General features: G+C 45.7%; 1 protein-coding gene, 2 long non-coding RNA genes and 1 other non-coding gene across 10 annotated transcripts in view; 1 reads left to right on the top strand and 3 right to left on the bottom strand.

Annotated features, from left to right (window-relative positions):
• LOC127584275 (2-oxoglutarate dehydrogenase complex component E1) overlaps positions 1–840 on the bottom strand; it is an 83957-nt gene extending 83117 nt beyond the window's left edge. For all 6 annotated transcript variants that reach the window (XM_052040937.1, XM_052040932.1, XM_052040938.1 and 3 more), the window contains exon 1: positions 692–840. The gene's annotated coding sequence lies outside the window, so the exon portion shown is untranslated. The remainder of the gene's footprint in view (positions 1–691) is intronic.
• On the top strand, positions 571–18671 carry LOC127584279 (uncharacterized). Its single transcript, XR_007958372.1, has 4 exons — positions 571–675; positions 3628–3697; positions 17085–17161; positions 18534–18671. It is a non-coding gene; the product is annotated as an uncharacterized LOC127584279 (long non-coding RNA).
• Positions 18196–24846, bottom strand: LOC127584278 (uncharacterized). 2 transcript variants are annotated; one of them, XR_007958371.1, is made up of 3 exons: positions 24697–24833; positions 21157–21301; positions 18196–18734 (listed from the first exon to the last, which is right to left on the bottom strand). It is a non-coding gene; the product is annotated as an uncharacterized LOC127584278 (long non-coding RNA). The 2 variants fall into 2 exon arrangements; XR_007958370.1 differs by having other exon boundaries at positions 18197–18734; positions 24772–24846.
• LOC127584473 (small nucleolar RNA SNORA77) lies at positions 20817–20951 on the bottom strand. The gene has a single exon (XR_007958399.1). It is a non-coding gene; the product is annotated as a small nucleolar RNA SNORA77 (small nucleolar RNA).

Below are 24846 nucleotides of genomic sequence, written 5' to 3'. Positions count from 1 at the left end.
ACTGGACAGCCAGCAGTGGTCGGGGTCCCGGCAGATGACACCCATTAGCCAGCCTCTATGGCTGGGGGGGGGGGGGGGGGGGGGGGGGCCGAGGCCGCTCATGATCCGTGTCCTGCAGCGGTGTCCGGCCAGCCGAGAGGCCGGGGCGGGGAGGGCACAGCGAGGGCGGCCGGAGAGGCCTCACCCCGACCCCGGTCAAGCGGCAATCTGAGGTGTCGGCGGCGGGGTGACCGAGGAGCCAAGGCTCCCCAAAGCCATCCCGGGGATATCTCCCCGGAGCAATAACCCAGTGGGCGAGGCCAGGCTGGGCTGCGGCGGCCCGTGCCCGACTCCCGACCGGGTGACCTTGTGGAATCGCCCCCGAGGCCTCAGTCAGGCGGTTCCAGCACCTCCAGTGTTCCACCCCCCCCCCCCCCCCCCCCCCCCCGCCAAACCATCCACCGCCCTGCCGGAAATCCCGCCTCTCCATCACCACATCGCCCAGGGCGATTGCACAGACCCACTGCCAGTCAAGGCGGGCAACGCCCCGAGGCGGATTCCCATTGGCCAGTCCGGCTGCCAATCCTGTGACGCAATCCCCCACTTTCTGGCCGAGGGAGGGTCCGGCGATTTCTGACCGTTTTTGTTGAAGGAAAAGTGAGAATTCTTCCCGCGGTGAAAGGGAAATTCACGCAGGTAAAGTCATCGTTACCTAGTCCAGGGTGTCTGGCTTTTCTGACGAGTTGGCGCTGAAGTAACTGCTGCCGAAAGTACAAATCGCTGCCTGAACCGGCTTTGGCGAGAAATGACATGGAAAACAAGGCGCGCGAGCTGGGTTAAGACCGAGCTACGCCGTGCGTCATGACGTCATCCAGGGTGGGCGGTGTCACACTCGCCCGCCTCCCGAGCCCAGGTGACCCGCCTCACACGTGGGGGCGGGGCTGGGCGGGAGGGGGCGGCCAGGTAATGGGGGAGGGCTTCACTCAACATGGAAGGGTGCTCTGGATGAGGGGATTGCTCAACATGGGAGGCCTGCCTAGGTAAGTGCAGGTGTTTCCAAGCCCTTGGCAATAAGTACACCACCACTGCTTGAGCAGGGGGCAAGGTTATGAGGAGAACATAGGGCAACACACTGTGGTGGAACTCAGCAGGTCAGGCAGCATCTACAATGGACAGTCGACGTTTCGGGTCGAGATCCTATACCAGGACTGGAGGGAAAGAGGGGAGATAGCCAGTATCAAAAGGTGGGGGGTGATGGGTGGATCCAGGTGAGGAGGGAGTGATGGGTGGATCCAGGTGAGGAGGGGGTGATGGGTGGATCCAGGTGAGGAGGGAGTGATGGGTGGATCCAGGTGAGGAGGGAGTGATGGGTGGATCCAGGTGAGGAGGGGGTGATAAGCAGGGGAAGGAGAATGGGAGGTGATAGGTGGAAGTGACAAAGGGCTGAAGGAGGTGGAATCTGCTATGGGAGGACCGTGGACCATGCAATAAAGGGAGGGAGGTAGCCAGGGGAACTGGCGGGAGGAATGTGTGGGTGATGGGCAGATGGAGAAGGTGGAGGAGGAGGAGGGGACAGAGATGGGGTGATGGGAGCCTTGTGGGATCAGAAAAAAGGGGAAGGGTCAGAGGGGAGTGGTTACCAGAAGTTATAGAAATTGATGTTCATGCCATCAGGTTGAACCCCCTACCTCTTTATAACCTCTTTATACTGGATATCTACCCTGTTTCTTTCCAGTCCTGACGAAGGGTCTTGACCCAAAACATCGACTATTCATTTCCTTCCACAGATGCTGCCTGATCCACTGAGTTCCTCCAGCTCCTTTGTGTGTTTCTCCAAATTTCCAGCATCTGCAGCTTCTTGTGTCTCCTGAAGAGAACGTGGCATTGATGAGATATCTCATCACACCTCAGAGGAATCCTGAGGTCACAATGAGTCCAGCCGTTGTTTGAGTGGAGTGGGCTTGGGAACCATTTGACATGTGGGGTCTCGACCCGAAATGTCAACTGTCCATTTCCCTCCATAGATGCTGCCTGACCCGCTAAGTTCCTCCAGCATCTGCTGTGTTGAACCATTTGACATATCATGTGTCGTGGGGTCACTGAGGGGTAGGAACCTGCGAAAATAAGATTATCCCTCAAAACAGATGGCTTGCATTGAGTTCTGAGTTCTGGTTTGTCTCTGTGAAAGCAATAAGTAAAACAGTCTGTAAAATGTTTGTTCCCCCTAAGTTTGTTTCATGTGTTTATTTTAAATAAAAGTTTTTTTTAAATCTTCACTATGCTTATAGTTAAAGTGGAATTGATTCATAGCAGTAGCAGTGGTGAATATAATTGTTTAAAGCAACTCTTACTATACTTTACTGAATATCATGGAGCTGGCTGTGTTTAATCTTACTCAAAAATGTGCATAAAGGCATGAGGAAGTGCTCCACCATTATCACAAGCTTTCAAAATACAAGATGGAAATGTAGATGAGTTTGGAGTGGGCTCAGCAGAATTATGTTGCCTCAGTGGGGTGGAGCAGGAGATGGAATGAGTCCAGGTAGTAACACTTTGAACAGTGATAAATCCGTGGCTTATTCAGACTGGGGCAAAGAGAGGGACAAATATAAGACAGTTTCCATGTTTAGGAAATTCTCTCATTACTCCCAATTGCAAAAATAGAATTCCCTTGCTAGAGATGGCTTTAGATATAGAGGATGCTTTCAGATATTCTACAGATTCAGGAATTGTTCCTGTGGATTGGAAGGTAGCAAATGTTATCCTACTGTTCAAGAAAGCAGGGAGAGAGAAAAAGGGAGCTGCTGTCTTGTTAACCAAGGTTTTCCTAACCTAATAGTTGGGAAATAACTGGGATATGTAGTGAAAGATGTAGCAAAACACGTTAAAGAATCATAGGGCTGAGCAAAGTAGGCATGGATTTATGAAAGGAAAATCATGTTTGACTAATCTACTGCAGCTCTTTGAGAAAATGATTACTAGAGTAGATAAGGCCAAACCAGTGGATTTGGGTATATTTGGATTTTCAGATTGTTTTTGACTAGGTTCCAGACAAAAGATTGATTAATGAAGTTAGAGCGCACAGAGTTGGGGGCAAAATTCTGACATAGATTGAGAACTGTTTATCTGACAGATAACAAAGGGTAGGAAAGCTGTGCGTAGTGGGGTATCACAAGGACCGTAGCTTGGGCCAAATCTATTCACAATCTGTATAAATGAGTTTTGCTGAGGGCCTTGAATGTTATATTTCCAAGTCTGCCGCTGATACAAAAACTAGGTGGGATTTTGAGTAGGGAGAATGGAAGGAGGTTTCAAGGGGAGGTAGACAGTTTGAGTGAGTGAGCAAGGACATGGCAGTTGTGGAAAAATGTGAAATTATCCACTTTCTTGCACAACACTGAAAAGTGATGTATGTTTTAAATGGTGTGAGATTGGATGATGCTGATATTCGAGGCTACCTATCTGTTCTTGGATACAAAGCACTGAAAGCCAAAATGCAGGTGCAGTAAGCAATTGGGAAGGCAAATGGTATGCTGGCCTTTATTACAAATGGAATTGAGCACTGGAGTAAAGATGTCTTACTGCAATTACTAAGTGCCTTGGTGAGACTGCACCTTAAGTTTTGTGTATAACTTTATCCTTTTTTAGGTAAGGAGGGTTACACTTGACTTGGAGGGAGTGCAGTGAAGACTCACTTGAATGCTTCCAGGAACAACAGGTTTGTTTATGATAAGAGATTTAGTAGACTAGGTCTACATTCTCTCGAATTTAGAAGAATGAGAGGAGATCTCATTGAAACTTACAAAACTTACAGGGCTCTACAGGCTGGAAGCAGGGAAGATGTTGCCTTTGGCTGAGGTCTACAAATGAGGTCACAGTCTCAGAGTAAGGGGTAGGCCTTTTAGGACTGAGAAGAGGTGAAACTGTATGTAGAAATTGGTCGATCTTTAGAATTCTCTATCTTGGAGGGATATAGAGCTCAGTCACTAAGTTAATTCAAAACAGAGGTTGAGAGATTTCTGTGTATTAAGGGGATCAAGGGATACAGGGTAGTGAAGGAAAATGGCATTGAAGTAGATGATCAGCCCTGATCTTTACAAATGGGGAACAGCCTCAAGGGGCTATTTTTTGTTCCTCTATTTCTTATGTTCAAGAGGTTCTTAAACAGATGTAAATTTAACATAAGAAAACAAGATACTAAGAAATCATATGATCTATATCAAACAGCATTGCAAAATCTGGGCAAAGTTGGTGAGCTTCATGCAGAAATGATGCAGACTTGAGCTTGGAATTTTGGATGAGGGTTCAAGAACGATTGCTTCAAGAAACTTACCTTAGAGAAAACATAAGATATTCGTCATGTGGCATATGAATGGAAGTTCAACTTAAAGGAATCGCCACGTGGAACATGCATGTTGGTGGCTGGTAGGAGAGTCAGGGTGAGTTGATGAACATGTTACATAGAAATAGATGGGAGGCTGGGATTGACTTGGGTGCTGCGTTGGCTCTGTGTCATAGGAAATATGAGAAAATGGCCAGACTTGCTCAACTATTAGTAGGAGTGCTTTGAAAGTTAATAGTTTGTTAGATTCGGAAAACCATCCATCCTAGCTACTCATAATGGATGACAATTTATGTTTGCAGTCCTGATGCAGGGTCTTGACCTGAAATGTCGACTGCTCACACAAATGCTGCCTCGAGTTCCTCCAGCAGTTTGGTTTTTTTGTTCTAGATTGCAGCATCTGCACTCTTTTGTGTGTCCTTATGTCTGCAGAGTTTAGTGTTTGATATAACATGTAGTTTTAGATACATGACTTCAGTTATAACCATAATCAGATGATAAAGTGGAGAAAATGGTTAAAACTGTAGGGTATTTCACAAAATGCAAACTACGTGATAAATCTGAGTTGATAGCTTTGTTGGGGTGGTGCAATATATTAAGTGAAGGAATAGGAGATAATCTTGCAGCCATATGTGCAGGACACTACTCCATACTAGATATCCTATTATTAGTAAGAGCTTATTATCCACTGACTTACTATTGGCAAATCCATGTACTCCGTGAGGTCGGCTGTATTATTGGGAGTGTTGGTAAATACAGATCTCGAGTTTGAAACTATGCTGCTGTTAGCTGGCAGCAAAGTGTCGCCTCTCTCCAGCACTATCTGCCAGAGCAGCCAGTCTAAATTGGGGGATCGGCGGTGGAGAGGGTAAGCAGCTTTAAATTCCTGGGTGTTAATGTCTCGGATGACCTGTCCTGGGCCCAGCACACAGATGCAATCACAAGGAAGGCACGCCAGCATCTTTACTAACAAACTTCTACAGATGTACTGTTGAAAGTGTCCTGACTGGTTGCATCATGGTCTGGTACGGCAATTCAAATATGCAGGAATGCAAGAAGCTGCAGAGAGTAGTGAACTCTGCCCAATACATCACAGGCACATCCCACCCCAACATTGGTGGTATCTACAGGAAGCGCTGCCTCAAGAAGGCAACATCCATCGTCAAAGATCCCCACCATCTGGGCCATGCCATCTTCTCACAGCTGCCATCAGGCAGGAGGTACAGAGGCCTAAAGTCCCACACCACCAGGTTCAGGAACAGCTACTTCCCTTCAACCATTCGGTTCTTGAACCAACCGGCACAACCCTAATCACTGCAGTTTAGCAACACTATGACCACTTTGATCACTTGGCACCAAAATGGACTTTTCTTTTAAAATTGTGTTCTTTCTTGTAAAAATTATGTATATAGTTTATGTTTTTGTTGTGAATGCTGCTTATCTGATGCTATGTGCCTGTGATGCTGCTGCAAGTAAGTTTTCATTGCACCTGTGCACACATGGACTTGTGCATGTGACCTTGGAAATACAGCGCGTTCCTCCAGAGTGCTCGCCTATCGGGTGCAGGGAATCCTGTTTTATTGTGAGATACATTTGACATCTTGTGCTGGCAAGTAGTGAAGCATCAAGAGTGAATGACTAGAACCAGGGTAGGGGTTGGGAACACAGGTCAGGAGCCTGGGCCGGGTGTGTGGCTGAAGCTGGGCTCTGAAGTGCCATTACGTTTCAGCTGGTTTTGACGCTGCACTGAGTTCTGGCACAGAGGAGTTAACCACTTATGTTGTTGCAGTCTTAGTCATGTTGCCAGCAGCCTCCTTAGCAGTATCTGTTTTATTGTTATCTGTGGGAAGTCTGTGTCCTATCTGTCTAGTAATAAGGATGGAGTAAAACCCTGATATTCTAATACACAGGATAAAAGAATAGCCTGTGATTGAAGAATGTTCTGAGATGTTGGCTCCTAGTTGTTCTATGAGCGTCCACAGTCTCCAAAGCAAGAAGAATTCACTAAAACAACAGTTGCAAACCCTGTGATTATAAATCTGGAGGTTAGCCACCAGTTCAATGCAAGGGCAGTGTGTTTTTATTAGTGCCTGTTGTGACTGCGTGTTAGCTTTGGTTGAATGGTGAAATCTTTTTTGAGGGGCAAATTGTAAAGAGATCTGTGACCTCGTTAAGTAAACACAGTTGCAGTGGTGTCACACAAGTGGATTTGTTTTACGTAGAATCATAAAAGGTATAGCGGACAGGAGGTCATTCATCTGATGCAAGGGTTTTGACCTGAAATGACTCAATTCCTTTCCCCCACAGACACTGCTCGACCCACTGAGTTCCGCCAGCAGATTGTTTGTTGCTCCAGGTTTCCGCATCTGCAGTCTGTTGTGTTGCCTGAGGCCACTCATCTCATTGTGTCTGCACCACTCTACTTGCATTGTTCCAGAGAGTTCTGGACTGTGCCTCATTGACAGCTGCAGGCAAAGTATCTGCAAAATGCTTGTGTGTCTGAGTTTAATGAAGTTGCCTTATATTACTTCAAAAAAAAGTTGACTTCACTTTGTAACAGCTTAACTTTTTTCTACTGATCTAAGCCCGCGTAAAAGAATTTGCCAACAGTGACTGTTAAGGTACTGTTAAGGTCATGCAGAATGACAGACTCAAGCAGAGTCCCAGGTTGTAGCAGTGTTGCTGTTCCTATTATAACTATTTAGAAGGTATAACATCTTCAATGGAACAGGAATCTGAATGTGAAAGGTGGCAGGACCAGATAATGTCAGTTTAAGGGAGCATAATGAGCTGAGAGAGAGGTTATAAAATCATACATCATGGAAACAGGCCCTTCAGCCCATCATATTCGTACCAGCCATCATCTATGCTATAAACAAAAAAACAGAACACTGGAAGAACTCAGCAGGTCAAGCAGCAGCCATGGAGGGTCTATGTTGATGTTTTGGGTCAAGATCCTGCATCAGGACTGAGAGGGAAGAGGAAGTCTATGATGGTCACAGTCTTTTTCCTGGGGTAGGGGAGTCTCAAACTAGAGGGCATAGGTTTAAGGTGAGCGAGGAGAGATTTGAAGAGGACCTGAGGGGCAAGTTTTTTGCACAGAAGGTGGTGGGTATGTGGAACGAGCTGCCAGAGGAAGTGGTAGAGGTGGGTACAATTGCAACATTTAAGAGATGTTTGGACAGGTGTGTGGATAGGAAGGAAAGGTTTAGAGGGATACAGGCTAAATGCAGGAAAATTGGACTAGCTGATTTCGGCACCTTGGTCAGTGTGGACAAGTTGGGCCGAAGAACCTATCTCTGTGCCGCATAACTCTTCCCATTTTCTAACAATCAGCATGCACTCTTGTTAATATTTCTCATCCCCTCTACCCGATCTATGCTCCTCATATTTTTTGTATACCGCACGCAGGTACACTATTTGTTTACCTGCACTGCACTTTCTCTGTAACTGTAACACTATATTCTGCATTCTGTTTTTTTTTTGGTACTACCTAGATATACCTGTGTGTGGAATGATCTGTCAGGATGGCACGTAAAACAAAAGCTGTACCTTGGTACGTGTGAGGAGAATAAACCAATTACCAATCACCCCTCAGCCTTCCCTGCTGGATGGGTAAACAGCCGATCGTGCCTGTCTTCACATCGGAATTATTCCATTCCCAGGCAAATCCTGGTGAATATTCTCTGCACCCTCTCCAGTGCAATCACATCCTCTGAGAGTGTGGCGACCAGAACTGTGGCTGTGGCTTAATTAATACTTTATAAAGTTGTGCCACACCATAACCTCCCAGCTCTTATATTCTGTGCCCTGGTTGATGAAGGCCAGTATCCCCTCGGTCTTCTTAACCATCGTATCTACCAATGCTGCCATCTTCAGGGACCTTTGGACTTGTACACCAAGGTCCCTCTGTTCCTCAGTACTTCCTAAGGTTTGCCATTCATTATGTCTATCCTAGCCTTATTCATCCTCCCAAAATGCATGACCTCATGTTTTTCAGGATTAAATTCCATGTACCATTGCTCTGCCCATCTTATCAACTCATCAATATCATTCTGTAGCCAATGATAACACTATCAACAACATCAACTTTTGTGTCATCTGCAAGCCTCTTCCATTCACATATTGTGTGAACTCCTTGTCCATAGTTCCACTCACTCAACAAGGGTTAAAGTGGAAAGCTGCTCATTTAGCCATTTTTTAAACAAACCTGTTCATTGGGGTTTGGGAGTTATTGGTCCATCAGCTTGACATTCCTCAGAGAGAAGATGGTAAGAGAAGGCTGTCAAAGATGAACTCTTGATATCTCAGTGTACCTCATCATGGCCCTTGCACCTTATTTGTCTACTGCATTGTACTAGGGAGGCTAGTTTCCGTGATGTACTGGGCTGTGTCCACAACTCTCTGCAATTTCTTGCAGTTCCTGGGCAGAGCAGTTGTCATACCAAGCTGTGATGCATCCAGATAGGATGCTTTCTATGGTGTATTGATAAAAGTTGGTGAGTGTCAAAGGGGAAGTGCCAAATTTCTTTAGCCTCCTGAGGAAGCAGAGGTGCTGGTGAGCTTTCTTGGCCATGGCGTCTACATGGTTGGACCAGGACAGACTATTGGTGATGTTCACTCCAAGGAACTTGAAGCTCTCAACCCTCTCGACCTCAGCACCATTGATGTAGACAGATGCATGTACACCGCCCCCTTTCCTGAAGTCAATGACCAGCTCTTTTGTTCTGCTGACATTGAGGGAAAGGTTGTCGTCATGACACCATGTCACTAAGCTCTCTATCTCCTTCCTGTACTCTGACTCATTGTTATTTGAGATACGGCCTACTACAGTGGTATCATCTGCAAACTTGGAGATGGAGTTAGAGCAGAATCTGGCCACACAGTCATGAGTAGAGTAGAGGGCTGAGGACGCAGCCTTGTGGGGCACCAGTGTTGAGAATAATCGTGCTGGAGATGTTGCTGCCTATCCTCACTGATTGCAGTCTGTTGGTCAGAAAGTCAAGGATCCGGTTGCAGAGGGAGGTGTTGAGTCCCAGGTCTTGTAGTTTGGTGATGAGTTTGCTTGGAATTATTAGCATTGAAGGTGAAGGCAGCAATGAAATGCAGAGCATGTTCACAGATACCCAAAGTCAGGAGGATGCGTAGGCAAAGTGGTTAGGAAGGTATAAAGGACTGAGGCATAAAATGTAAGAACAGAGAGGCAAGCTGTAGGAAAGACTTTTCAGGGGGTACCGTGGACAGTTCTGGTCATGTTACAGGAAGGTTGTGATAACACTAGAGAGGGAATAAAGGAAATCAATGAGAATGTTGCTGAGATAGGGAAATTTTGAGGAAGCGATAGAGGGGTTTGGGTTGTTTTTGTTAGATCAAGGGAGGTTGAGGTAAGCCTTTATCAAGGTGTATAAAATTGAGAGGGCGAAGGAAGGTGTAAATAACAAACCTATTCCTTGAGGGTTTGACAAACCTTTTCCTTGAGCACAATAACTAGGGATTTTGGATTTAGAGGTAGATATGTAGAAGAATGAGTTGTGGAAATTTGAAAAAATATCCAGTGAGTGGAGGTTATCTGTAATTCATTGCCAGAAAGGTTGGTGGATACGAAATCCAACATCATATATAAAAGAAACCTGAATGAGTACTTGATGTGGCCGGATCTATAAGGCAATGCATTAGGAATGCATCGCCTTTACAGCCAGCATGAATGCCTATATAGCTTCCTCCTGTGTTAAAAATGTCTATGATTCCCTGCTTGACCAGCTGATCTTTGCCTTCCCATTATTTTTGCAATAGATATGCCAAGATCAATAACAGCACAACTTTGAACATCAACTATCACACTCCAGGCTGTGGACACTGCTGAGAATTTAGAAATGATAGCTTTCCTGATCTCTGGACTCCAACTTTGTTTAGTTAAGCCATCCAATGATAGATAGTAACAGGAGGTGTTTCCTTTTTTGATGCGTATGATTGGATGCAATGGAGGGGCAAGAGTTGAGTAAAAGACCACACCGAAAAGTCAGATTATTCACAGAGTGATCAATTGATCTCATGGCACTGGTTTTGGTATCAAAGAGCGATATACCTTTTTTTTATTGTGGAGAATGCTGTGGTGAACTTCATACCCTCCTTTAATGCTGAAAGCAAAATAGATGCAAAAGACACCTGGGAGAATTTGACATGCAGAAACCACCATACTGAAACTCATTCTGGCAGATAATTCTAAGTGTGACAATGGCAGAGAGCCAGTTTCTTATGTTTACTTAGGGTTGAAACATAACTTATTCAAACCCAGAAAAACACCTGCACTGTTTTTATATGGAGAATTTTTTAAAAAAATTTTGCAATTGGGTACAGGTTGTCACAGATGGGTGCAGTTGTACTTGGTGGCTTGCATGGACATGATGGGCTGAAGGGCCTGTTTTTGTGCTGTGTGGCTCTGAGTCTACCTTGTACTGCACTTGGCCTCCAGGGGAAAGGAAGTGCTTAACGAGTCAAACTGCACAGGAGCGGTGAGTTATTAATTAACCTAGAAAGATAATGCATCACATTCAATGATCACATATTATTTTAATTACCCTTTCAAAATGAGAATATAATTGCTGAGTATTGACTGTTCAGTGAAGTGACATTTAGCAGAAATTATGTCCTGCAGAAATCCAAAGGGATCCATGTTGTGCTTATGAGCCTGATCTCCATGGAACATACCTTTCAAGCAAACAGCTAGATGCTTGTGCAGGCCCACTTATACGTTCATCACTGTATTAATGTTTACACCTCTTGCTCTTTATGTTTCCTTAAAATGATCTGATATTTTATGACCTTTTGGGGGATCATCAGTTCCTAAAATACTCTGCTACGTCACAACTGTTTTCTCCTGACAGTGCGAAATGACTTTAACTTTTGCCCTATTTGCCTGGTCCTACATGACGTATTAATAAAAATACCATGTTTGGAAGTGTGCATTAAATTGCCCATTAATAGGAATGTCTCTGATTCAAACAATACTGTCACGTGAATTGCTCTGTCCTCAGAATGGAAACTGGCAGTCATGGTTCCTGAATTAATTCAGTCATAAATGTGGCACTTAACACATTACGATCAGTTTGTACACTGAGAGCTTTTCTGTAAACCCTTCCTTTGTTCAAGGAACTGATGTGTGCCGGGAGACATTTCAAAAGCTGCTGTCCAACATTAATAAGGGTCTCAAAACCAGCCTCCCTTCCATTGAGTCCGTCTGCACCTCCCACTGCCTCGGGAAAGCAGCCAACATAATCAAGGACCCCTCCCACCTCAGTCATTCTCTCTTCTCCCCTGTCCCATCAGGCAGAAGATACAAAAGCTTGAGAGCACGTACCTCCAGGCTCAAGTACAGCTTCTATCCCACTGTTATCAGACTCTTGAATAGATCTCCCATACGCTAAAAGATAAACTCTTGATCTCCCAATCTACCTTGTCATGGCCCTTGCACTTTATTTGTCTACCTACACTGCTCTTTCTCTGTAACTGCAACACTATATTATGCATTGTTTTTCTTTTTACGACCTCAGTGTAATTATGTATGGCACGATCTGTTTAGATGGCACAGAAGCAAAAGCTTTTCACTGTATCGCAGTACATGTGACAATAATAAACCAAATCTGGCAAAATTTAAATGGAATACCTTGCCATCATTGGCTGCACATGCAATTTCCCCAATCTAACCCATGACTTGTGTCCATTGCAAGAGTCAATATATACAAGCAGGAGTGTATATCTTCGGTGATTTTTGTTCTTCCCTCTCCCTAACCTGGGACACAAACTGATTTTAGGTCCCCAGCTATAAACTCCAAACACAGATTGCATCTGGTGCCTTCCAGGTTTCTGTGGCTCAGCTTTACACTAGACAGTGCACTTATACCCACTAAGCTATCAGAGAGCTCTGCAGGTAACTCTTAGAACTTGGGCACTGGAACAACTGCTGCCTAATCTTCTTAAGTGCTCAGAGATATCTTGAAGTTCTTCAAAAGTGTGCTCCTTGAAAGAAATACAATTTTGATCCTCAAGAAGTTTTATTTAAGGGAAAATAACTGAACAAAAACTGACTCGCAGGGATGTGCCTTTTTGTGTTGTCAATGTTAAATCTTGGTTTACAGAGGAAAATGCCACTGGATGTATCATTTTACCATTAACAGTACTGAGCCACTTGTGCTGGGCAGGTTAAGTTGCATTACAGTGTTGGATAATTTGTTTCTGCAATGTGTAGTTTTACACCTAAAATGAATATATTCTATCATCGCAAGGAGGTCAATAACTTGCTTTGCATCATTGTTAATCAATACCAACTGGAATATAATTGCAAGAGATAATTCAGTCATTGTATTCAGTTTTTGTTGAATTTAAAAGCTGCAATTGACTGCACCAGTATTGGCAAGTCTTTGGTGCATTGCCCAGCTGATTAGCTTTCATGTGTGAACCAATACAGTGAGCTGAGAGGTCCTTGCCAATGGAGCAAATCACAGCCAGCAAAGAAACCATTCTCCCTTGATACAGCCTAGGAGCAGGAGTTACTGGGTAGGTTTAAAAAAGAAGTTTTAGATAATTTCCATCTTGCTCACCCAGGGAAGCAGAAACCACCTGCATCTTTCACAGGAGTCCATTTAATTAGGTTAGAAACCCCAGGTTCAACTTCTGTGGCCACGAGCTACACTTCACAGTGAAGGTCGGCTCAAGTAAAAAAAATTAAAATCCGAGCCGAGGACTTTTGAAACATGATCTGAGCTGAAATTGATAAGTAGTTGGGTCCTGTTGGCCTCAGCTCCTGAGCTTGCACAGGAACTTCAGGCCAGTGGTTATTAAAACAAAAACAATCATCATCCTGTACGTGTTGCAACTGTGTGGTGAAAGAGTGTAGTGATGCATGATTTAAAATGACACGGCAACACCTGTACAATAATGATACCTGGTGCTGGGGAAATAAAAAGCAATGTATCCACGGCTGTCAGAATAGATGCTGAAGGGTATTGATCCCTCCTCACCCTTGGGAGCAGTGTGGTGTCTGCCTGCAGGTTCCAGGCACCCATTACCATGCAATGTTCTGTTCTGAACACCCGCCCTCGCCTCAACCCACTTGATCGTCATTGCAATAGCACAGCAAAATGTTCTGGCCAATCCCCACAGCATCATCAAAATAGCAAGAGAAGAAATTTTTGGCTGTACACAGCTAATCAGCTCCCTGCAATGGTGGAAGACGGATTTATAAATGCATACAAGGCCCAGGGGCAGGTATAGGCCTGTTGTATCTACCTCTATATTGGGAATAACATGCAGAACCTCCCTGAGGAAACCCCCTAGTTTTGCAGTTTCTTTTCAGGAGTGAATATGTTTAACAGTGTAACAAGTAATGCATAAAGCAAGTCTTTGCACGCTTCTGTCTCAGTTTTATGAAGTACTGCAGATATTGCAGATTACTGTGCTTACTTGTAAAGGGCCTAAGCAGGAGGACTTAAAATATCCAACCTAACCTGAACATGACCTGTTCCATTCGGATCAGGTTGTGTACAAACGTATAAATGAGGAGCAGAAGGCCCCTCAAACCCCTGCCATGCCAGATAATAAGGTCATGGCTGATCTGATTTGTAATCTGCAGTGTGATGAATTTAAATGCCATTCACTTTATTGGTAATGACACAATCATGACTAGACACAGAAAAATGATTTCATTGATCTGCCCTGTAATATAGCTTTTTAAAGAAGATGTCTGTTCTTCATAATTTGAAATGCACCTGTTTTTACAATTGGGCATTGCTTGTTTGAAGGCTGAAGGCGTTCTTCTCAGTTGCTTTGAATGGCACACTCATGATCAGAACTGCTTTGAATCCTGTTGATGACTATGTTCATATCTGATTGCACTATAAAGGCAAAAAGTAGCAGAAGCGCTCATTAGAGCAGGCATCATGTGTGGAAAGGGAAACAGAGTTAATGTTCAAGGTTCAAGAGTCTTCATTCACAATTGGATAAGAAAGCAAGTTTTCTGTAGAAAATAAGGTGGATGAAGGATGAGAACACAGGGAATATCCCTGAAAGGGTGAGACCAAATGAGTTAATGTGGCAACACAAAGTGCTGGAGGAACCCAGTGGGTCAGGCAGCATCTTTGGAAGGAAATGGACAGTCAATGTTTCGGGTCGAGACCCTTCATCTGAACCGGGTGAAGGTCTGGACTGGACTGATCTGCACCATCGCTAACCTCGTCACCTCTGGAGATCTCCCCTTCACAGCCTCCAACCTCATTGTTCCCAATCCAGATGAAGGGTCACGACCTGAAACATCAACTGTCCGTTTCCCTCCACAGATGCTGCCTGACCTGCTGAGTCCCTCCGGTGCTTTGTGTGTTGCTTCAAATTTCCAGCATCTGCAGTCTCCTTTGTCTCGAGCTAATGTTGCAGTTAGAATCAAATTATGCTTTTTTTTGTCCATGTTAGGTGTAGCTAACAGCAGGGCTGTGGAACATGCCCAGCAGGTGAACCATACTAACAGAAAGAGAAAAACGGAGCCAAAATCACAGATGGATGACTGGCAGATTTGGCTGGTTATGATATAGACAGAAAGAAAGAACAAGTTACCTACAGTCAGTGAATTCAATACTGAGTTCAGAAGGGTGCAACGTGCCCAGATGGAATACGAGATGTTGTTCATCAAGCTTGCATTGGGCTTTGTTTAACCAGTGCAAGAGCCTCAGACAGATAGGTCAGAGTGGGATGGGGAGTTTAAGTGGCAGGCAACTGGAAGCTCTGGGTCACAATTGTGGACTGAATGCAGGTGCTTCAAAAGTGATCGTCCAATCTGAGTGTGACTTCTCCAGTGTAGCGAGACTGCATCATGAATACTGAATGCAGTACACTAGATTGGAAGACATGCAAGTGAATCACTGCTTCATTGCAAAGATGCTGGCTGGTGGGAAGGGATGAAAGGACAAGTGTTGTATCTCTTGCAGTTGCGCAGGAAAGTGCCCTAAGATGGAGAGAGGATGGAGGGGAATGGAACAGCAGACCAGGGAGTCACGAAGGGACCAATCCCTTCAAAATGCTGAAAGTGGAGGGGAATATGTGATGGAACCTTGTTGGAGCTGGCAGAAGTTGCAAAGGATTATTTATTTAATGCAGAGGCTGGTGGGTGGAAAATGAGGACCAGAAGAACTCTGTTCTTGGTCCAGATTCTAGCATCTGCAGCCTCTTGTGTCTCTCTTCTTGCTCTGTTCTGGAAGAGGGGTTGAGAGCAGAGGTGCAGGAGATAGGTAGGATGCAGTCAAGGACTTTATCCACTATGGTAAAGCCACAGTTTAGAAAAAACGGAAGACATTTCAGGGGCACCTGTGTGGAAAATTTCATTGTCAGAGCAAATGTGATGGAGATGGAGGAACTGGGAGAAAGGAATGGAGTCCTTACAGGAGGCAGGATGGGAGTCTGTGGACTTGAATTGGATGCTTGTATCAAAGCAATCCCGAGTTGGAGACAGAGAGAATTAGAAAGGGAATGGAAAAGTCAGAGAGAGACTATCAAATGAAAGCGGGTGGAAATTGGCAACAAAATGAAAGTTTAGTTCTCTGTAGAACCAATGTACTCATCGATGTATCGGAGAAAGAGATGATGAAGTGGGACGAGTAGGTCTGAAACAAAGACTGTTCCACATATACCACAAAACAGGCACAGCTTAGGCCTATGCCAGTACCTGTATCTCCACGTTTGATCTGGAGAAAGGTGATTAGAACTGAAGTTGTTCAGTGTGAGGACTAGTTCAGCCAGGTGAATAAGTATGTTGATGGAGGGGAACTGGTCAAGCCTCTGTACAAGGAAGAAGCAGAGGTCCCTCAGACACCTGATTTGGAGCTGTAGATGGATTGTGTAAATATGGTGAAGATGAACTGGTTGGGGCCAGGAAATTGGAAACTCTGTGATGGAGGGCATCCAAATTGTCAAGGATGTAAGAGGAAGGGATTGGACCATGGAGAAAGGTGGATGGAGCCAAGAAATCGTGCTAGTCAGTCCCACTTGTTCTTGGCCAAGCATTTTCACAGCCAAGACCCTCAAGAAAAACCATCACTGCTGCACAAATCACTTATTCATGGACCCTGGAGGGTTGACGTCACCACATTAGGAACATGTTGGGGAGGGATGGCGGGGAATACAGGAACCCGTAATAAATACAACATTGGCTTCTGCAAGGCCATCTTGAAGTATATTAAAAGGTGCAAAATGTATGAAAGTTCTCATTCTCCAGTGTAAATTTCTCCATTTACACACCCCAAGATGTATCAAATTGAGTACGTTAGATCGTAAATCAGCCCTGATTTTCACCAAATAATAAAGCAGGCTGAAGTCTTTTCCTGGTTTTTGTGTTCCTAAACCAGCTGGATACATGGGTCAAATTAGACAGCCCTTACTTTACCTTGAACACTGCTCTTGATACATTGTTGTAATTTTCAGCCTAGAATTTATCTGAAGGATCAGTAGTTTAAAAATGATTGCTTAAGCAGTCATTGTTGTTCTGTAATAAATCTGCCACATTTTCCAAAGATGATACTAGTGGTTGTGAAATGTCACAAGGTCATTTCTAGAAAACTCCTGGCAATGTCTGCCAGCAACTCTACTGGCTGTGACAATAACTAGTCTGATTAGGAATCAGTCCCTTTTGATTCTATGTTATCTACATGTTCAAGCTATATATAAAATTCTGCATATTATAAATGCTAAATGTAAGATGGTAATTTCTTTTTTTCTTTTGAAGTGTCTCTGGTCCCAGTAGAACAGATAACATAATTTGTCAAAGGAACCTTGATGACCTTGGGACTGGAACATGCACAGGTACCTATGTCTATTGAAAAGAAACTGCACAGAATTTATGCGTAACAGAAGTACATTCCTTCTGCCTTTCCTCAGTTCTGAAATGCTGCAAACCCTTGGGCCATTACTTTTCATTCAAAAGTCACAAGTTAAGCTAGGACTATCAAATCAAATTTGTTAACTTGATTTGATCTTCTTGAGGTAACAAGTACAGCCAATGAAGATTTTAGCACAACTTTCAAGAAGGCTGCAGATAGCATTCAATCCAGAGAAGTGAGAGGTAATACAAAGGAATTGTCAGTGTTTCAGGCCAAGACCCAGTATCAGGATCTTGACCTGAAATGTCGACAATCCCTTTCCCAACACAGATGCTACCAGACCCATTGATCTCTCCAGCAGATTGCTCTTTGAACCCCATTTGTTACATTCCAATTTCCAAACTACCTGTCAGCCAGCTCCATCACGAGCACAACCCTCCCTGCCATTGAGGACATCTTCAAAAGGCCATGCCCTAAGAAGTCATTAAGGACACTCACCATCCAGGACACATCCTTTTGGTGTTACTACCATTGAGGTGGTGGTACAGGAACCTGAAGACCCACACTCAATGTTTTAGGAACAATTCTTCCCCTTCACCATCAGATTTCTGGACAGTCCATGATCTCATGAACACTCTCATTATTCCTCTTTTTTAAATTTATTTTTGTAACTTGTAATTTTTATATCTCGCACTGTACTGCTGCTGCAAAACGTAAATTTCATGACATATGTCAGTGATAATAAATCTGATTCTGATTCCCCCTCACTGTCTGTTGGTTTAACCCTGGGAATGTTCTTGCAAATTTGATTCTATTAAGTCTTTAATGTGGACAACTATTGTAAGCAAGAAACTGCAAATAATGAGCAGAGGTGCAGCAAAGTTAGTTTTGACTAGAACTTTAACAAGACTGCAGTATTTTGGTTCTTCTCCCCCAAACCACAAGTTTGTACAAATTATGAATATATAAAAAAGTTCCAAACTCAATGGTGCTTTAACAGCTTGTTTTCAGAAACAATTAAGTTGTGCACAAGAAACTGGCATTCATCATAGTTTTAATACTGAAGTTATTACATATCCTTTATAAGCCAGCTTATATACAGATGAATACATTATATAAAAATACAACATCACTTTACCACATTAAGTCCCTCCCACCTTTGCAGTGTCCGTATACATATGACTGCGCCACAATTCCCACATCCAAAGAGATTGTGCACAAGTTTTGGTGTCCATTGCAGGGTTGGGCGGATATGCATGGAACCAAATGGTGTTTAACAGTGTGATGGGGCATCTATGCACAACAACATTTTATTTCTCCATACCACTAACTTACTGAGTTTGGCTTCATTACAGTGGAGAAAAATTAAGCAGAACTTAAGACTTCAATAAAGGAGTGGATGACAAAACAACCCGTGGCTACAACAAGCTTCCAAACAGCCAGTTCTCCTGTTCATCCTCAGCTGTTGGATATGCAAAGCCACTGGAGAGCAGAAAGAATCCATTGTGTGGCAGCAAATACTGAGGTCAGAATTACTGTAGAGGGGTTCCTGGGATCTGAAGAACAGTAATGGAAAAAGTGATTAAATTTACTACTAAAGCCTTAGTTTCATAATATTGTCAGTTAAGGAAGGAGTTAATATTGACATGCAGTCCTCGTCTCCTTTCTATCTTTAAAATGTATTTTTTGTTGAATGACAACTTGCTACAACTATCTTCAAATGGTGTTGCTGGGATCCATAACTCTTGTCAAAACACCGCCAAAGGGACCAGAGGGGGCGACATTTTCATGCAGAGAGTGGCGAGTATATGGAATGAGCTGCTGAAAGAAGTGGTTGAGGCAGGTACAATGGAATTATTTAAGAATTGGATAGGTACATGGAGGGGCATGTACCTATCCAATTCAGAGGGATATGGGCCCAACACAGGAAATTAAGTCCAGCTGGGTGAGCACCGTGGTCAGCATGGACTCGGGCCGAAAGGCCTGTTTCCATGCTGTATGACAATGACCTCATGTATTTATAACTAGCTACTTCCCCTCCTCACTGCCCGACATTGACTATCCCTCCGTCTCCACAGACACTGCTCCACCCAGAGTTCCTCCAGCGATTTGTTATTTTGCACCTCTCAGCCATCTCACTGATCTCTGGTGCCACCTGTTGGTGCTCCATGGCACAGCTTACCCTCAAATTCCCCTCAAATTCTTGTGGTCCTCCACAAATATTTAACAGAAGGATGGAGACAGCCCACTCATCCACCAACTCACCACAGAGCACTGGGTATCCAAGATCTCCCAATATAAACTCAGTGTAGGAGGTAACATTGGTGAGGATAAATTGGATGGCTAATAGTAGATGGAGAGATGTCACAAATGGTGTGCCATCAGTGCGGCGGCCTCAACTCTCTACAGATGACGTGTCACTTGGACGAAGACATCGCTGCTGATGCCACATAGATGGACATGACAGTAAATTGTGAAGAGGACACTAGGAGGCTGGAAAGGGATAAAGTGAGTGGATAAAGATCAGGCAAATGGAGTATAATGTGGGACACTTTGAAGTTGTTCATCTTGACAGGAGAAATAAAAGATATCTAAATGGTGAGAGATCGCAAGCTCTGAGATGCAGAGAGATCCCAGAGTGCATAATTATAAAAGGCTAGTGTGCAGGTACGTCAGGTAATTAAGAAAACTAACAGAGCATTATAATTTAATGCTCAGGGGATTGCGTGCAAATGTAGGTAGTTACGTTTTGGTTATACAAGGCATTGCTGAAATTGCATCTGGAGCACTGTGTATAGTATTGGTCCCCTTGAGGAAGAATGTTAATATATTGGAAGCAGTTCAGAGAAGGTTTACTGAACCAATACCTGGAAAAGGCAGGTTGTCTTATGTGGAAAGATTAGACAGGTGAGACCTCTATCTGCTTGAACGATAGGGGACTTGATTGAAACACAAGGTCCCCGATGGGTCTTGACAGAATGGGTGAGGCAAGGGCATTTCCATTTGTGGAAAAGTCTTGAACTAGGGGGTCACTATTCTTAAACAGCAATGAGGGCGTGGAGGTTGCTGAAGAAGGAAAAAGGAGAGGGCGTGGAAGGGGTTGAGGTGGACAGAGGACAGAGAGAAGAGGAAAATAGATGGGAGGGGATTAGGGTAACAGAGATGGGGGTGGGGGTTGAGAAGGTGTGAGCCAGACCATGTCTTGTGTGCCCATGTGTGAAGGGCGTATTTCCAGGTACATCTGCACTAGGTCTATGCAGCAAAAATTGGTGTCCAATCATCTCACACCTCCTCCTCACTGGATCAAGACATCACCCTGTCAGGACCGTGCAATTGCTTGTGCAATGCCCCACCATGTAAGTCTCTTCCTGAAAACGCTGGAGTGGAAAGGAGTCATCCTTGATCCCAAGGAATTTGCTGAGAAGAAAGGTTCATCAAACCAATCACAGATTTACTCCACTTTTTAATCAATGGCTGATGTGCTGTGACTGGTTTCATGATCTACTTAGTTCAGTGTTTGGAACTGCAATTCCCTCTACCTCACGCACCTTGCCCTTTTAAAAAGGTAGTAATGCCTAGTACGCAGTTCTTCCTCCTCTTTTTTTGAATGCAGGAGCAATCCAGTTATTCTTGCGTTCAATTGTGTTCCCAAATACAACAGACAGCATTTCTGTGTTAACAGAGACTGCAAAAATTGTTGCTGAGAAAATTAATATAGCAGGCTGAAAAAGTGCCAGGTTGGAAAGTCAAAACCTGACACAGAGTGAGCCTGCAGGTCTGGAGATGTAAAATAGATCAAATACGAGTTAAAACCACACATCTTAAAATCCTTAAACTTAACAGCATCAGAATTAATGGTCTGATTAAATGTATTCACAGCTGAAGTAGTAGAGTGTTCAGTGCTACACCACTATCTGAAACCAGTAATTTATTTGCACTTTTCTACATATATTCTCCCTTGATGGTATTAACACTTACTGGGATGCCTTCCAGTGTAGATTTACAGTTGGAACACAGTCACTTAGTGACAGTAAGCAGTGTGAACAACATTACAGCTGAGCCCAATTCAAGTATGCTTTCCAGCAAAGGTCATTGGATTGTGACTGGGCACAGGGATCATCACCTAAAGCAAAAAAGAGAAATAAAATTAATGCACAAATATAAATCAAATTTTACCATTCCCCTGTCAGGCACATTTAAATTATACAGAATTGTCCTTCAGTTTGTTGCATAATAAATTAGAGGTTCAGGCTTGATGTTGAAGTGCCATTAGTTTTTGAAAGCTTATCATCTACCAAGGTTATTTTATCTCCCAAGAAATATCAGTCTTTACTACAAATTACTTACTATTGTTCAAGCTGAACAATCACTTCAGAGATCTTGTATTAAAGAGGGCTTTGATGCACCCTTCTTTTCACCACCACCTTCCCTAGTATTTAAGGACGATTAAGTGACCAAAGGAACCTGGCCCACAGCTCAGCACAAGCACAATAAGTCAAAGGCAATTGCACTCAACCCATCTGTTCTCAGGAATACCAAGTATGGAGGTGGGATACTGGAATTCCAAACTGCTTCCACCTAGAAGCACATTTGTTTAAATACTGATGAAAATGTTATCAATCTGTTTATCTTTTAATAATTTTCTCCTGGCAAGTTTCCCTTTTCCTAGTGGCATTGACATTTTGCTATGGATAAGTTCCATAATCATCTTGCAACCTGTTACCTCACCCACACAGTCTATGTTCACGTAAATTGAGACCCAGTGGGTATCAGCAGACTGACTACGGTTTGAGAGTCAGGCTCAGTAACCCATTCTTGTCAGTGATCAGAATGGATCTGGTGGCCATTTTCCCCATAGAGTTCAATCATAGAAAACCTACCACCATCCTTCTTGAGATTAACTAACAGCACAAACTGATTGATCGAACATAGAACTGTTTATCTGAAACTGATACTTTTGTTTCCTTGGTGCAAAATTAACATTGTCCTTACATCAGAATATTTCTGTAATTGTTACAGAGAATGTGAGTATTGCAACAATTAGTAATATGAAGCATAGTCCACAGAGCTCTGTAGCTTTCCTATAGCAGACATAAAAAGGCATCAGACCAGGAAAGAAGGATCAAGCCAGAGTGAGTCTGCAAAGTATAACTGCTATTCTTACTGAATTCTTGGAAGGATGTTTAGAAACTCTCTTCACTTTACCATTCAGCCAGCTTTTTGGAAAAACCTAATTTGCAATTGGTAGCTGTAGCAAGTCCTATACATACTTCAACAAATCTATACATCCTACTATAGTAACGAATTACTTTGACTCTCCATACTGTCTAATTCTGTTTCCTTTCCTGCTCGACCCGCTTAGTTCCTCCAGCAGATTGTTTGTTGCTTCTTTCTTGTCTTAATGGCACAATATATCCTGTACTTGTAGACATCTGGAGCATCAGAGAAATCCATAACCCATAGTTACGCTCTGTACTAGGACTTCACAATCATCCACGAGCTCCAGCTGACACAACTGGGGCACTTTGAGGGGCACCTCTGGTATCCTGAAAACAGATCTGGATTTTACCAAAACAAATTTAGTGCATTAAATACAAACAAATGAGAAAATGCAGAAAATGCTCAACCATTCAGGCAGTCTTGGCAAAGCAGGGTCAACATCTCAGGGTAATGACCCTTCATCCTTTATTTTTATTTTCCCCAAGCAACAGTGACAGGTGTGAGGAAGGGCTGGACTGTAAACTGTGCCCAGCAACTGCTGTATCGGACGGCCCACCACCCACCCACCCACCCCCCGTTCTCAGCAACGTCTTCCTGAAATATTAATCTAATCTATTTTTGAAGATCACTGCCACCCACAGAAGGCCCAGCGGCTGAGGCTGGGATCCCAACTCCAGATGGCGCTGACTCGAGCGTCACACGGGACCGGCATCCACCCACCCACTACCACCATCCACCCCCGGGGTAGGGGTGGATGGGGGGGGATATGGGGCGAGTGACCCCGGGGTAGGGGTGGGATATGGGGCGAGTGACCCCGGGGTAGGGGTGGGATATGGGGCGAGTGACCCCGGGGTAGGATATGGGGCGAGTGACCCCGGGGTAGGATATGGGGCGAGTGACCCCGGGGTAGGGGTGGGATATGGGGCGAGTGACCCCGGGGTAGGGGTGGGATATGGGGCGAGTGACCCCGGGGTAGGGGTGGGATATGGGGCGAGTGACCCCGGGGTAGGGGTGGGATATGGGGCGAGTGACCCCGGGGTAGGGGTGGGATATGGGGCGAGTGACCCCGGGGTAGGGGTGGGATATGGGGCGAGTGACCCCGGGGTAGGGGTGGGGGGGGATATGGGGCGAGTGACCCCGGGGTAGGGGTGGGGGGGGGATATGGGGCGAGTGACCCGGGGTAGGGGTGGGGATATGGGGCGAGAGACCCGGGGTAGGGATATGGGGCGAGAGACCCGGGGTAGGGATATGGGGCGAGAGACCCGGGGTAGGAGTGGGGGGGGATATGGGGCGAGTGACCCGGGGTAGGAGTGGGGGGGGATATGGGGCGAGTGACCCGGGGTAGGGGTGGGGATATGGGGCGAGTGACCCGGGGTAGGGGTGGGGGGGGATATGGGGCGAGTGACCCGGGGTAGGGGTGGGGGGGGATATGGGGCGAGTGACCCGGGGTAGGGGTGGGGGGGGATATGGGGCGAGTGACCCGGGGTAGGGGTGGGGGGGGATATGGGGCGAGTGACCCGGGGTAGGGGTGGGGGGGGATATGGGGCGAGTGACCCGGGGTAGGGGTGGGGGGGGATATGGGGCGAGTGACCCGGGGTAGGGGTGGGGGGGGATATGGGGCGAGTGACCCGGGGTAGGGGTGGGGAATGGGGCGAGTGACCCGGGGTAGGGGGGGGGGATGGGGCGAGTGACCCGGGGTAGGCGGGGGGGGGGGATGGGGCGAGTGACCCGGGGTAGGGGTGGGGAATGGGGCGAGTGACCCGGGGTAGGGGGGGGGATGGGGCGAGTGACCCGGGGTAGGCGGGGGGGGGATGGGGCGAGTGACCCGGGGTAGGCGGGGGGGGGATGGGGCGAGTGACCCGGGGTAGGCGGGGGGGGGGATGGGGCGAGTGACCCGGGGTAGGGGTGGGAATGGGGCGAGTGACCCGGGGTGGGGGGGGGGATGGGGCGAGTGACCCGGGGTAGGGGGGGGGGATGGGGCGAGTGACCCGGGGTAGGCGGGGGGGGGGATGGGGCGAGTGACCCGGGGTAGGCGGGGGGGGGATGGGGCGAGTGACCCGGGGTAGGGGTGGGAATGGGGCGAGTGACCCGGGGTGGGGGGGGGGGATGGGGCGAGTGACCCGGGGTAGGGGTGGGAGACCCGGGGTAGGGGGGCATTGGGGCCCGGGGGGGGCTGGTAGTGCCCCCTCACCCCCGGCGACCCAGTGTCCCCCGCCGGGCCCCAACTCCACCCCTACCCCGGGCCTCAAACTAGCCACCTTCTCACCCCCGGCCTGTACTCGAAGCTCGGCTCCTCACCCCGCTCGCTCATTCCGTTTGAAGCTCCTGTCAGTCACTACATTTTGCGTCCAGCTGTTGATACCAACTACTCACTGGGAAAGTTCCCGCAACCCCACGGCAGCGCCGACAGCCGCCATTTCATCTCCTTGGCGCCAACCCGCACCGTCC

Source organism: Pristis pectinata, chromosome 29, assembly GCF_009764475.1.
Source record: "Pristis pectinata isolate sPriPec2 chromosome 29, sPriPec2.1.pri, whole genome shotgun sequence".
In the NCBI taxonomy this organism is placed as follows: domain Eukaryota; kingdom Metazoa; phylum Chordata; class Chondrichthyes; order Rhinopristiformes; family Pristidae; genus Pristis; species Pristis pectinata.
Note: the sequence above shows the minus strand (reverse complement) of the source record. Positions and strands in the feature narration are given on the sequence as shown.